We start from the raw sequence: 12,073 nt of genomic DNA on the forward strand, positions 1-12,073 counted from the left end.
GGGAAAGAGACACAACATTCCCGCGTCTCTTATATTCTCACTCTCTCTCTCTCTCTCTCTTTCCCGTCTCTTCTTCCCGCTCTTGAACGAGAGGATGCATGAGAGACTGCTCCAGACCGTGGAGAGAGGAGAGAGAGAGGGTGCTGCCTTGGGGTTCATTATTCAGGGCTATTGATTTCCATCCAACTCCTACCATCAGCCCACCCAACGCCACCGGCGACCGTGAGTGAGGGAGAAAGAGGGATTGAGCGATGAAGATAGAACGAGAACGAGATTGACGGGTAGCAGTTCTCTCTCGCGAGCTTCCTATCTCTCCTTCTTTCTCTTCCTTAGACCCTCAACATTTCTGCTTCCAGCACGCTGCATCAACCTACATACTGACTGACATCTGTTTAAACCGAGCTGCTTGCCCATGACCAGTCTGCATCTTATAATATCGTTGTTTACGGCGTCCGGATTTAATCCGTTTATATTGACTGGACATTATTTTATAATCACAAATCGCTTATCGAAAATTTCTAAAAACATAAGCGAGAATTCAACTTTATATCATAAATATAGATGTCAAGAAAGATATGTATCACGACGATTCATCTCTCTCTTTCTCTTTTTCCCTTTCGAAACTGTCTACTTTTGCAAATTCTCGGAGTAGCGTTATCCTTGCCGGTCCTTCGTCTCGGATTCGGATTTCTTCGTCGGTTCCTATGAAGTTGACGGAGTTAGGAAGAAAGTTCGAAACTTTCCACCCATAACGGCGGTCCGATAGGGCTTCCAAGCTTTCTCCTCGGAATTTCGTGCCTTGGGTTTCCTGTTTGTGGAGGATCAGCTTGAGGATCATGGATAATACCGCAAGACCAACGGCCAATCGGTTTTATCCCTTTGTTTTCAAATCAGTATGGATAAAATATTGCATCGTCTGACTAACCAAGTTTGTGCTTTATCGTTCCAACATGATATATGTTATTAAATCTTTTCATTAAACGTATTTTTCATTCATAATATATATACGGTCATATTAACATTACATGACATGTAATATATTTACAATGACTAATTGTTAATTAAAGTGTACATATTAAAATTATTGCGTAATATGCAATGGAATTCAGTATTAATATATAAACTATTTTATTAATAATTTTGCATATAAAATTGTCATTGGACATATAATCTTTACCATTGAATCTCAATTGTTTTCGTATTTTTATCTGTATAAATTATATATTCATCATCAACATACTCTTTTTCGTTCTCTTTTTCTTCGTTTAATTAAATATATTTTAATAGTTATATATATATATATACAGAGAGAGAGAGAGAGAAAGAGAGAGAGAGAGAATGTCGATAGTAAGTTATTACGCTCGGTATGTCTGAGCACATCCCGCTTCTACTACTAATACGCGTATCAGACATAACTATAGATTCGTAAAGATTGAAGTACATTTGTGATATTTTTATATATAGCATGTTTTCTTGCATTTCTCAATTGTGTATCAATTTTTAACGGTTTTTTATATTATTTAGTAAAGCTTATTTCTTTATAAATAATATAATGTTCATGTTAATGCTACTATATAATTTTTTAGAAAGAGTTTTTTTATTATAAAGTAATTCTAGATTTTTAGTCAATAATACATACAAATTTATTAATATATAATCTTTTCTATCATATCTCTCATACATTAATTCTGCAGATCGCCAAATCTCATTCTCAAACTTAGATCAGGCAAGCTTGAGAGCTGTAACATGTACATGCGTTACAATCAATTACTCGTCACGGGTTTCCGTTTTTCCGTCTCGAAATCGATCCAGTATGCGGAAGCAGCACGGGTTTGCTCTCTTTGACTGTGCCCAACGTGACGTAACGTAAAACCCCATTAGGTGTTAGCTCCTCCGTCGACGGTTAAACCGTTACTCGACTGCCGTTCGTAGGTGGGACGAGTCGAGCCGGTGTGGTATTGGTGGGTGGTATATATATATAGCCAGAATTGGCAGAGGGAGAAAGATAAAGGGAGAGAGAGAGAGAGAGAGAGAGAGAGAGAGAGAGAACACACCGGCGCGCAGGGTTGAACTGGCACTGTGTGTGCCTATAGGGATTGCAGCGCCGCGGGCGCCGGCGCGAAACGGTCGCTCGCAAGACCACCTCCGCGTGGTGGGCTCGTGACGTCAGCTATCCTCAGTGTGCGGAGAGCGACCGCAGTGTACACCATCTCCACGTTTTGGCAAAGGAGACGGCATCGTTGCCGGAGTGCACGAGTTAAATCGCCGTTCGCACGACGCACAACGCAACGATCAGCTGGATCACGCACCGCGTCGTGCCCCCTTCTTCTTTTTCCCCATTCCCTCGCCCTGTCGTCGCCAACCCTGTTCGTCGGTCCGTGATCCGGACGGGGCACGCGATTTCGGACGGATTACGAACGGATTTTTATCGGTGGGAAAAGACGCGTGATTGTCGCCGACAAAGTCAGCACGACGCGTTCGCGAGTTCTCCTTTCCCGCGTCCGCTCGTCGCTCCTCTACGCTTCCGAAGTGACGCGGTTTCCTCTCCTTGATGTGTACGACGACGACGACGAGGCGGAGGACGGTCGGTAGTCACGCGGTCGACGCTCTCGCCGGCGGTATCAGCGTTTCGGAATCGAGTAACACCTAGCACGAGGAGCGTTCACTGCGGGGACGCCGGGGGTGACGAGATTCTCAGAACGACGAACCTCCCCCGCGTATTGATGGTGATGTTGCTAATGTTGTTGCTCGCGTTTGTGTTCGAACGTAACGAGTACTGACCACTCGCGCGACGTTGTTAAATTTCTCATTCAGATCGTGAAGCGAGTCAGTGTCGTTTCTTCGGGATAGGACATAAAGTTTGCTTTTCTATTATAGTGTCACGCGGATTAATTCGACGCTTTTCGCCAGTCGAAGCGATCCTTCGAAGTGCGAGTTCCTCCGAAGACACGTGGAGTTGAATCGGATCACTCTTAGCTCACGTGGTCGGCGGCGCTCGTGATTGCGCGACCCTCGCGCAAGTTTAGACTCGTCGTGAGTGATTATACTCGGCAATAGGAGGATTCTCCTCGCGCTCGTAAATAGTACGCGGTATTTATGCTGCCCCCGGGCACGCTCGACATAATCCGCGCGAACGTCAACTGTACTTGGTGAGTGTTTGCTTGTGAGGACAGGCATCGTTTGTGCGGGACGACCACGCATCCCTGTGAATGAGTCGTTCATGTCGCGAATAAGAAGGTGAGGAGGGATGACGACGAACCGCCGTCGCGGCTTTGTTGAAGGGGACGACGAGGATTCGTGAAGGCGACGACGATTCGCGAGCACGATTGTGACTACGAGACCGAGACACGGCGGCTCACTCGTGGTTTGCGATTCTTCGTAGAACTCCAGGGATCCGCAAGCACGCGGAATTAAGCAGGCAGCGTGGAGCGCTCGGCGATTGTGTGGCCGCGCGCCGCGGATCTTTATCTCTACCAGCCAGGTATCGAACATTATCGAGAAAAATTACTTTCTGCAATTCGATCGATAATTTATCTGCGATACGCGTACGATACGCGTATGTATGCAAAACATATCGTTATTTCATACACATGAACTATCTTTCTTCATTTTCAAAGTTTATGAAATTTGAAACGTAGCATTCTTTCCAAATTTAAAAGCATTATTTCCAAATTGGGACGAAATTTCATTGCGTTTGACTATTTAATAATGAGTTTACTATATGAATGAGATGCATTTCAAGTGTTGCGGTAGATTTTCGAAATTATTTACAGGTTTACTACTATCATTTTGTTTCAAGTAAAATTAATTTAAAATCGAATGATTGGATTTAAACTCTGAGAGAACTGAATGTTTTTTTTTTCTCGAGGACAGCTACTTTGCATCGCTTGTTGTATATCTATTTATAAAGGACGCGCGAGAGATGGAAATGAAAAGGTATAAGTTATTGCGTAGATACTTGACACGATTTATGCTCCGCGGGCTATCCTCGTTTTAATATCCGCCGACTCGCACGAATTTTACATTTTCTACCTCCACAATATTACATGACGGCGCGAGCCTCGAAAAAAGATGGCGAAGAACTTCTCGCGGTATGTCGGCCCATTCTTCAGTGACTGCAGCTGCGAGCTTTCGCCGCTTCGCGGGTGCATTCTTGCACCGCCGTGAGAGCATATTCCAAGTATGCTCAATAAGATTCATATCCGGTGACAAAGGGTGTGCTATTTTTCCGTAACATTGCATGCTTTAAACGTTTTTAAGCGAAACGCGTATTTTTTATGAGTCGAGGTATCGTTTATAGCGATAACGATAATTTATCGATAACGGTCTAATATCACAAACATATATACGATACTTGTAGAAATGCTCCGTTAATAAAAATACGAATTTTTAGGCATTGAAATTCTAATGGTTATTTACTTATATACTAATGATATATCAATCGTCAAGTATTCGCACTGCATAACTCTTTGGCCGTCAAATTCGTGCTTTGAAAGAAAAGTGAGCCGGCGAGCGATCTGGGAAAAGTTTAAAGGTTACGGGTTTTCGATCAGATTCAACGACGTGGTAATCTTCTTCGGTTTTGAAATGGTATTGGTTGGTTCACGGATTTTCCAATGAGTTATACGCGCGCTGGAAATTGCAGGATAGGAAGAAGGAAACCGTGATAAAAGTCGATTAAATTTCCATGTTTTTTGTCGCGTCGCGTACTCCGCGCCCGGTGCCACTTGAGTTTTGGTTTTGGCAGCGTTTGAAGAGTGTTTCCCTATATTTGCAATCGAGGCAGGTTACAGCCTGACCCGAATCTTAAGCCAGACCACGGTCACGGGATGCCTCGGCGAGCAGGCACGTAGTAACCTACACGCCAGGCTGTGCCAGGAGCGTCTTCCTTCCTTTCTCCTTTTTCCTCCCCGCGTTCGGTTTATTCCCTTCTTTCCCGTAGCTCTCGTCTGAAACTTTGCCTTCGGCCGGTTTGCGCTTCGTTCTATGTGTTTCAAGTAAAATTAATTTAAAATCGAATGATTGGATTTAAACTCTGAGAGAACTGAATGTTATTTTTTCTCGAGGACAACTACTTTGCATCGCTTGTTGTATATCTATTTATAAAGGACGCGCGAGAGATGGAAATGAAAAGGTATAAGTTATTGCGTAGATACTTGACACGATTTATGCTCCGCGGGCTATCCTCGTTTTAATATCCGCCGACTCGCACGAATTTTACATTTTCTACCTCCACAATATTACATGACGGCGCGAGCCTCGAAAAAAGATGGCGAAGAACTTCTCGCGGTATGTCGGCCCATTCTTCAGTGACTGCAGCTGCGAGCTTTCGCCGCTTCGCGGGTGCATTCTTGCACCGCCGTGAGAGCATATTCCAAGTATGCTCAATAAGATTCATATCCGGTGACAAAGGGTGTGCTATTTTTCCGTAACATTGCATGCTTTAAACGTTTTTAAGCGAAACGCGTATTTTTTATGAGTCGAGGTATCGTTTATAGCGATAACGATAATTTATCGATAACGGTCTAATATCACAAACATATATACGATACTTGTAGAAATGCTCCGTTAATAAAAATACGAATTTTTAGGCATTGAAATTCTAATGGTTATTTACTTATATACTAATGATATATCAATCGTCAAGTATTCGCACTGCATAACTCTTTGGCCGTCAAATTCGTGCTTTGAAAGAAAAGTGAGCCGGCGAGCGATCTGGGAAAAGTTTAAAGGTTACGGGTTTTCGATCAGATTCAACGACGTGGTAATCTTCTTCGGTTTTGAAATGGTATTGGTTGGTTCACGGATTTTCCAATGAGTTATACGCGCGCTGGAAATTGCAGGATAGGAAGAAGGAAACCGTGATAAAAGTCGATTAAATTTCCATGTTTTTTGTCGCGTCGCGTACTCCGCGCCCGGTGCCACTTGAGTTTTGGTTTTGGCAGCGTTTGAAGAGTGTTTCCCTATATTTGCAATCGAGGCAGGTTACAGCCTGACCCGAATCTTAAGCCAGACCACGGTCACGGGATGCCTCGGCGAGCAGGCACGTAGTAACCTACACGCCAGGCTGTGCCAGGAGCGTCTTCCTTCCTTTCTCCTTTTTCCTCCCCGCGTTCGGTTTATTCCCTTCTTTCCCGTAGCTCTCGTCTGAAACTTTGCCTTCGGCCGGTTTGCGCTTCGTTCTATGTTTCGCAAGAATCCACTCGATATAAAAGCAGTCGAATTTAGGTATTATATGAACCAAAGGAAAGTTTCAAGCAAGTATGCAATAAATGTATCGAATGAAAATTCTTCGCTCGCCAAAATTGTCTCTCTGTATTAAAATTTGCTCTTGTCCCCGTTACTCCTTTAAAATATTTTCTCAAAGTAGAAAAAGAAACACTTGGTTTAAATGAAACAAAACATTGGATCAAGCTTACTCTAACCTCGTTTTTATTAATTCCGCGAAATTAAAGATACAAGTACTACGTTACAGTATTTATTTACGAAATATCAAGTATATTTCATACAGACGAAAAAATCCAAATTTAATTTATGTCATCTTTCTACGCTATTTCCTATATTGAAGCGACTAAATTTTTTTTGTTTTTTTTTTGGAACGTATCTTACCACAATACTTGGTGTGGTTTTTGATATTCCGAACGCATTTCAGACGCGATGTTGGTAAAGAGTCGCACTTGTTGGCGTCTAGGGACACGGGGGACATTGGACGTGGAACACCGAAGAGCCGGTGGAGAGAAGATAGTAGTAGTAGTAGTAGTCGAGGGCGAGGATCGCACTCGGAGGGACACTGGAAAGCGAAGCGAGTGCGCGGTGGTCAGCCCGGAGGGTCTCTTGGGAGATTTCTGGACCGCAGTCCTAAATCAGGTTTCATTCCCCCGGCGAGTCTCTCTGGCACCTCAAACCCTTCCTCTCCCTTCCTCTCTCTCTCTCTCTTTCTTTCTCTCTTTCTCTCTCAATTTCGTCGAACCTGCTTGCGATATACCGAACAAAGCAAACGAGCGACTCGATCTACAACTCTTTTTTTCTCTACACTCGGCAATTTTCCTCTACGTGTCGAATAGCGTCGAGGGTGAAAGACGGAAAATAATCTGAGCTGAGAAAATACTCAAACGCCACGAGATATGGATTTGACGATCCACTAGACGGTTTTACTATCGCGACTAAATTTTTCTAAATGAATTGAGAAGAACATTATTCTCGCGAACTATCTTCTGTCGTGGTATTAATTCGCGTGTGAATGTGTAAAGTCGAGGGAGACTAATCATCGCTATAACAGGGCATGACCGTTCGAACGGGAGATTTGTACGAGGCATATGCATTATCGCAAACGATATCGCAATGGTCCAGGCGCGGGTTACGCACACTAACAGTAGTCACACACGTTCGTAGACACATGTGCATAAGATAGCGAGCACACGCTCGGATACTAGATACCACACGAATGAAGGGGGGTAATTTCTTGTCTTGTACAAATAACTTCTTTGGTCTTATCGACAACTTTGCAGGAGCTAGAGATAATCCTTTGCATATAAATAATAAAATAATAATAATATATTTGATTATAAATAATAAATTTTCTAATAATTACAAATATCTCGCAGAATTGTGTACTTTCTGAATATTATCCAGCTGCATAAGTTACAGTAATCGAATGACGAATTAATTAAATTTTTTTTGCATGCGAATATTTCGGCGATTGCGACGCCGAAAAGCAAAGATAGCAATTACCGAAACTCGCGCAACAATCCTCGGCATGCGCGTGTCAAAGTGTTTCACGTATACGCTCGCAAAGTGCCGCGGCATATATATCCGCGAGCACGAGCAGGAACCGAGGACCGCCTTTGTATTATTATGGCCGGAACATTACGGAAAGAGATACTCTCGCGCGTTTTCTACGCGCTACGTTGCTCTGTATGCAACGCGACGGCGGCGGCGACCTACGCCGTTACGCCCATAAACATAGATCAAGCTCAACAATGGCCTGCCGGTAAACGTATTGACATTTTATACTTCCCACCAGCGCTGACTGGTTGCCTCCGCGCGGTGTGTTACTCAAACTGCGATACCGGGACAAACTGCGGGATATGCTGTCCTCGCCGCGATTCTACGCACGACGAGATGCTAATGGACGAGAGCGATACGGCGGATAGATTTATGAATGGTTGGCGATCGAAGACGCGTCCGAAATGCCGTTAATTTACGGATCCGTGGTCACGGAAGTCGGAGACAGGAGATGAATTGAAACTGCAACTTTGAAATAAGATAACTCATCGTACCGCTTCTGAATAATACGCGCAGATCTCTCTATCTATTCGATCTTTACAATCTTTTTTAACACTAAATTTGTCAAAAAATATCTTATAAGATCTGATAGAAATCTTGTGAAGCGTTTATGACTTATTTTGTGTGTTATTATATCTTTAATATAATTCATATGTCAATATAAACTAAACGCGCGTGCTCGATTTACTTGCATATAAGCGTGAAAGCCTGTGTAATCAATTGGATATGCCGCGCTATTATTTTGCGTAAATGACGTTAAATCAGATTGATGGCCGATAATCTCCGTGCCTCTCGGCGCCAGGGAAGATACCTTGCTGAACGGTTGTTAACCTGATTCTAAACCATATGGCTGATATTGGGGTAATATGGTGAAAGTTCTCGGAGAGAACTTCTCATAGAAGTGTGTTACGGGAACAGCTACGTCTGAGCGTATAACGCCGCGTTCTACTTAGGAAGCGCGATATTAAAGTAGATAAGGCCAGTGTACAGTCAGACATGACGCGCGTTTCAGTGTATATCGTCTCATTTTTACGATTTTTCTTGTAAACTATTTTTTGTTTATACTATATTGCTTTTCTAAATCTTTTATCTCTGACATATACACATACACATACACGTTACACACGCGCGCGCGCGCAATTGTTATGTTTCTGAAATAGTTTTGTGACGAACCTCTCTCTCTCTCTCTCTCTCTCTCAGAGATTTGATTTATCCTTAAAACGACATGTCGAAATATCATTGTCATCTTTCTTATAGATTAAGTTTACTATAAAAATGCATATTCATTGTATGAGAATATCACCTTCTTACATAACTCCAGTTATCACGCGTTCGAGTCTCGCACGGAAGGAGAGGTAAGAGAAGGGTTAAATATTTATCGTAGTCACGCGCGCCGCATTATTCACGCTAGACCTACGGGCATGGTGTTATTTCTTTGGTAAGCTTAATTTAGAAGTAACAAGATTAACGAATGATTATTTGATCATATTAATTGTGTTATCTACGAGTTTTATTTTTTCATTATTTTATGTCGCGTGCTTTTTTTTTTTTAATGAAAAGATTATTTATTTTTATGCAAAACTTTGAGATATTGTGCACGTTTGCGACAGCATTATGAAAAACAAGTAAAGGTGGAAAAACGTACGAACAAAGGGTGCAAGTCTCTTATCCACGCAGACACGAGCGCGAGAGCTCTCACACATCAAAAGCAATTTATACGATTATATGCATGACGCTTTGAATGCACCTTAATCAAATAAGCCGTACTATTCTCACCTGCGAGGAAAGATGACGAGGAACACTGAAGATGCTGGTGAATCGACCCGCTTTCAAACGTACCGGCTGAAAAATTCTCTCTCACTTGATCCGACGTGATGCATGTATAACGCGACAAACAGATTACATTGTTCTTTAACGTTATGGAAAGCACGAAAAATTGCGTCTTCCAAAGTATTTGCATTCCATCGTCATTTTCTAAGAAGTGAAATTTTCACGGTACATGCCAGTATATTACGTTAGTTTCTCGACATAAATATTCAAAGGCGTGTAAAGAAGTATTCGTCGCAAAGGTATTGTAATTTTTTATTTATAGTATTCTTTCCCTATAAATATATTTTCTTTACCGGAAAATAGAAATTACTATAATAAATATACGAAAGAAAATGCGAGGATTTGAAAATTTTTTATCCAATAACTTGCAATTTTCACATTGAATGAAAATGTTTGAGATACTTATTTCAACGTGATAATAATTTATCGCATCGATTAAATTAAAGATTCCGCGGTATAAGTCAATGTCTTGCATTTTTGGGATAACATATCGCGTGTTATAGCGGAATCGTAAAACTGTGACAACGGCAGGTGACGGAGGAAAGTTTTCTTCACGCCGTGTGGCCCTTCAGCTGTTCACGTCGGATCCGTTTACGCCGGTCGGGGAAAATGTTTTCGAATACCACAAGTTAGAATAGGCTGCCGTCGACGGTGGAAACGGTGCCAAAATCTCAAGAGAAACGCGCCCGTGTTTTCCCCTTCCCCTCCCCTTGCCTTCGGCTCCACGTATCCACCCTTTCTGGTCGTCTCTCTTCTCCCCCGCCGCTCGGTACGCCTCGCTTTGTTATGTTAATTGTTTCAAACTCAGGGCATCATCGCTACGTTTATTTTCCATTCTCGTCGCCTTCCTTCCTCTCTTCCTCCAGCGCGGCACATACTCGCCGGCCTCCGCCGACACAAAGCCTCGTTTTCGTCCTGGTCTATTGAGCCATCCCCTTTGTTGAGCAACATTCTCCTTTCGGATATCACTTCTCTGATGGTCGTTTAATCATATTTTATTCCCCGAGGAAATACCGTCCTTTATATTTCATTCGCGAGATATAATGTATTATAGATTTCGCGCATATCGGTTTTACGTATAACCGTGCGAAATAAGACGCGTGAGTCCGGAATCTGTTCATGTATGGCTGCGATACAGATGTCTTATGTAAAAGGGAGAACAAGATCGTATATAACGCAAGCATGTTTCGATCTGATGCATCTCTTTGTTCGACTGTGTGTGTGTGTGTGTGCGCGCGCGCGCGCGTATGTATCTATCCTCTCTTTTTCTCGTGTTTCTCATTCGTTTCGAGTCGCGAGGTCTCGGTAACTATGATGTACCATATATTTTAATACTCACGCTGTGAAATGCGGACAGGAGAACAGTTATTACAGTTTTAATTAAACGAAAATCATATCATTCCATACATACTTGATGGTAGTCTGGCTGCCGTGGGACACGCTGATGCATTCAACGTAGCTGCATAGTGCGGCGCGCTACATCCCCGATGGTTTTCTGTTTCAAATATTGTATGCCGACTATCCTCTGGGAGTGTTCCGCTGCCAACTTTCGTAGCGCCTCGGCTCGAGGTTCGTTGGTAGCATTTTTGTTCTCTGTTTGCATCGAGAATAGTCAATCTAGATGGACACACATACGAATTATTTTATATTAGTAAACAACGAGAGTTTATGTCATTATTTATTATAAGATATTATATACCTTAACTAAAGATATATAATATTCCATTTGGAATTTATATATCATAAAGTTTGATATATATTTTTATGGAAAATTCTTTATACACAGATGCTAAAGGAATTTTATATACGTAGCATTCTAATATATCTTATATACTATAAAATATTCCGGTAAATAGGTCTTTCATCTTTGAATAGGCATACCTCGATATCTTTACGTATAGGAAGGCCCTGGCCGCGGTATGTGGAGTACGAGAGGTATTTACGTTGCGACCATAAATTTGAACGACAAAATGAGATTAGAAATACACGAGACCGTTTTCATATATGCATACCGTTTTTTTCTTTCGCGTGGCAAACGCTTGATTTTTATCAAGCGGTGGTCAGTTGCTATTTTAAATGGTATGTGACAAGAATAAATAATTTTAAAATTTTACAATCTCTCTGATTATGACAACAATATTTTAAACGAGCTTTAATATTTAAAACTCAAGTATTTAATTTTCTGAGATATGAAACTTAACAAAGGCTGAATAAGACGCTTTGTTACGAGGAGTTTGTTAGATTTAATAGCATTGCAACCAGACGAAAACAAGACTCGCCCTGTGTTCTCAATGTTGTAATTGCAGTCGCTGGCCGCGTTTAGCAAAATACACTAAGCTCAGGTGTGCTCGTTCCTGTTGCTCGTCTCGTTAATTCGAATTCTGGCTTCTTGGACGGAACTGTGCCGTAATTTGAAAGCTTCGTAACAGAGCCTTGCTAAGGTGTAGTATTCGGTCAG

At 42.1% G+C, this 12,073-nt stretch overlaps 1 protein-coding gene across 3 annotated transcripts in view; it reads left to right on the forward strand.

Annotated features, from left to right (window-relative positions):
* The window catches only part of LOC115234611 (CUGBP Elav-like family member 4), a 714,297-nt gene that overhangs the window by 86,309 nt on the left and 615,915 nt on the right, over positions 1-12,073 (forward strand). For 2 of the 3 annotated variants that reach the window (XM_029805802.1, XM_029805805.1), the window contains exon 1: positions 2,185-3,481. The exons of the other annotated variant lie outside the window; for it this stretch is intronic. The gene's annotated coding sequence lies outside the window, so the exon portion shown is untranslated. Of the gene's footprint in view, positions 1-2,184; positions 3,482-12,073 lie in introns of those variants that run through there. 3 annotated transcript variants of the gene reach the window in all.

The sequence above is a fragment of the Formica exsecta genome, unplaced genomic scaffold, assembly GCF_003651465.1.
Source record: "Formica exsecta isolate Colony F162 unplaced genomic scaffold, ASM365146v1 scaffold201, whole genome shotgun sequence".
NCBI lineage: Eukaryota > Metazoa > Arthropoda > Insecta > Hymenoptera > Formicidae > Formica > Formica exsecta.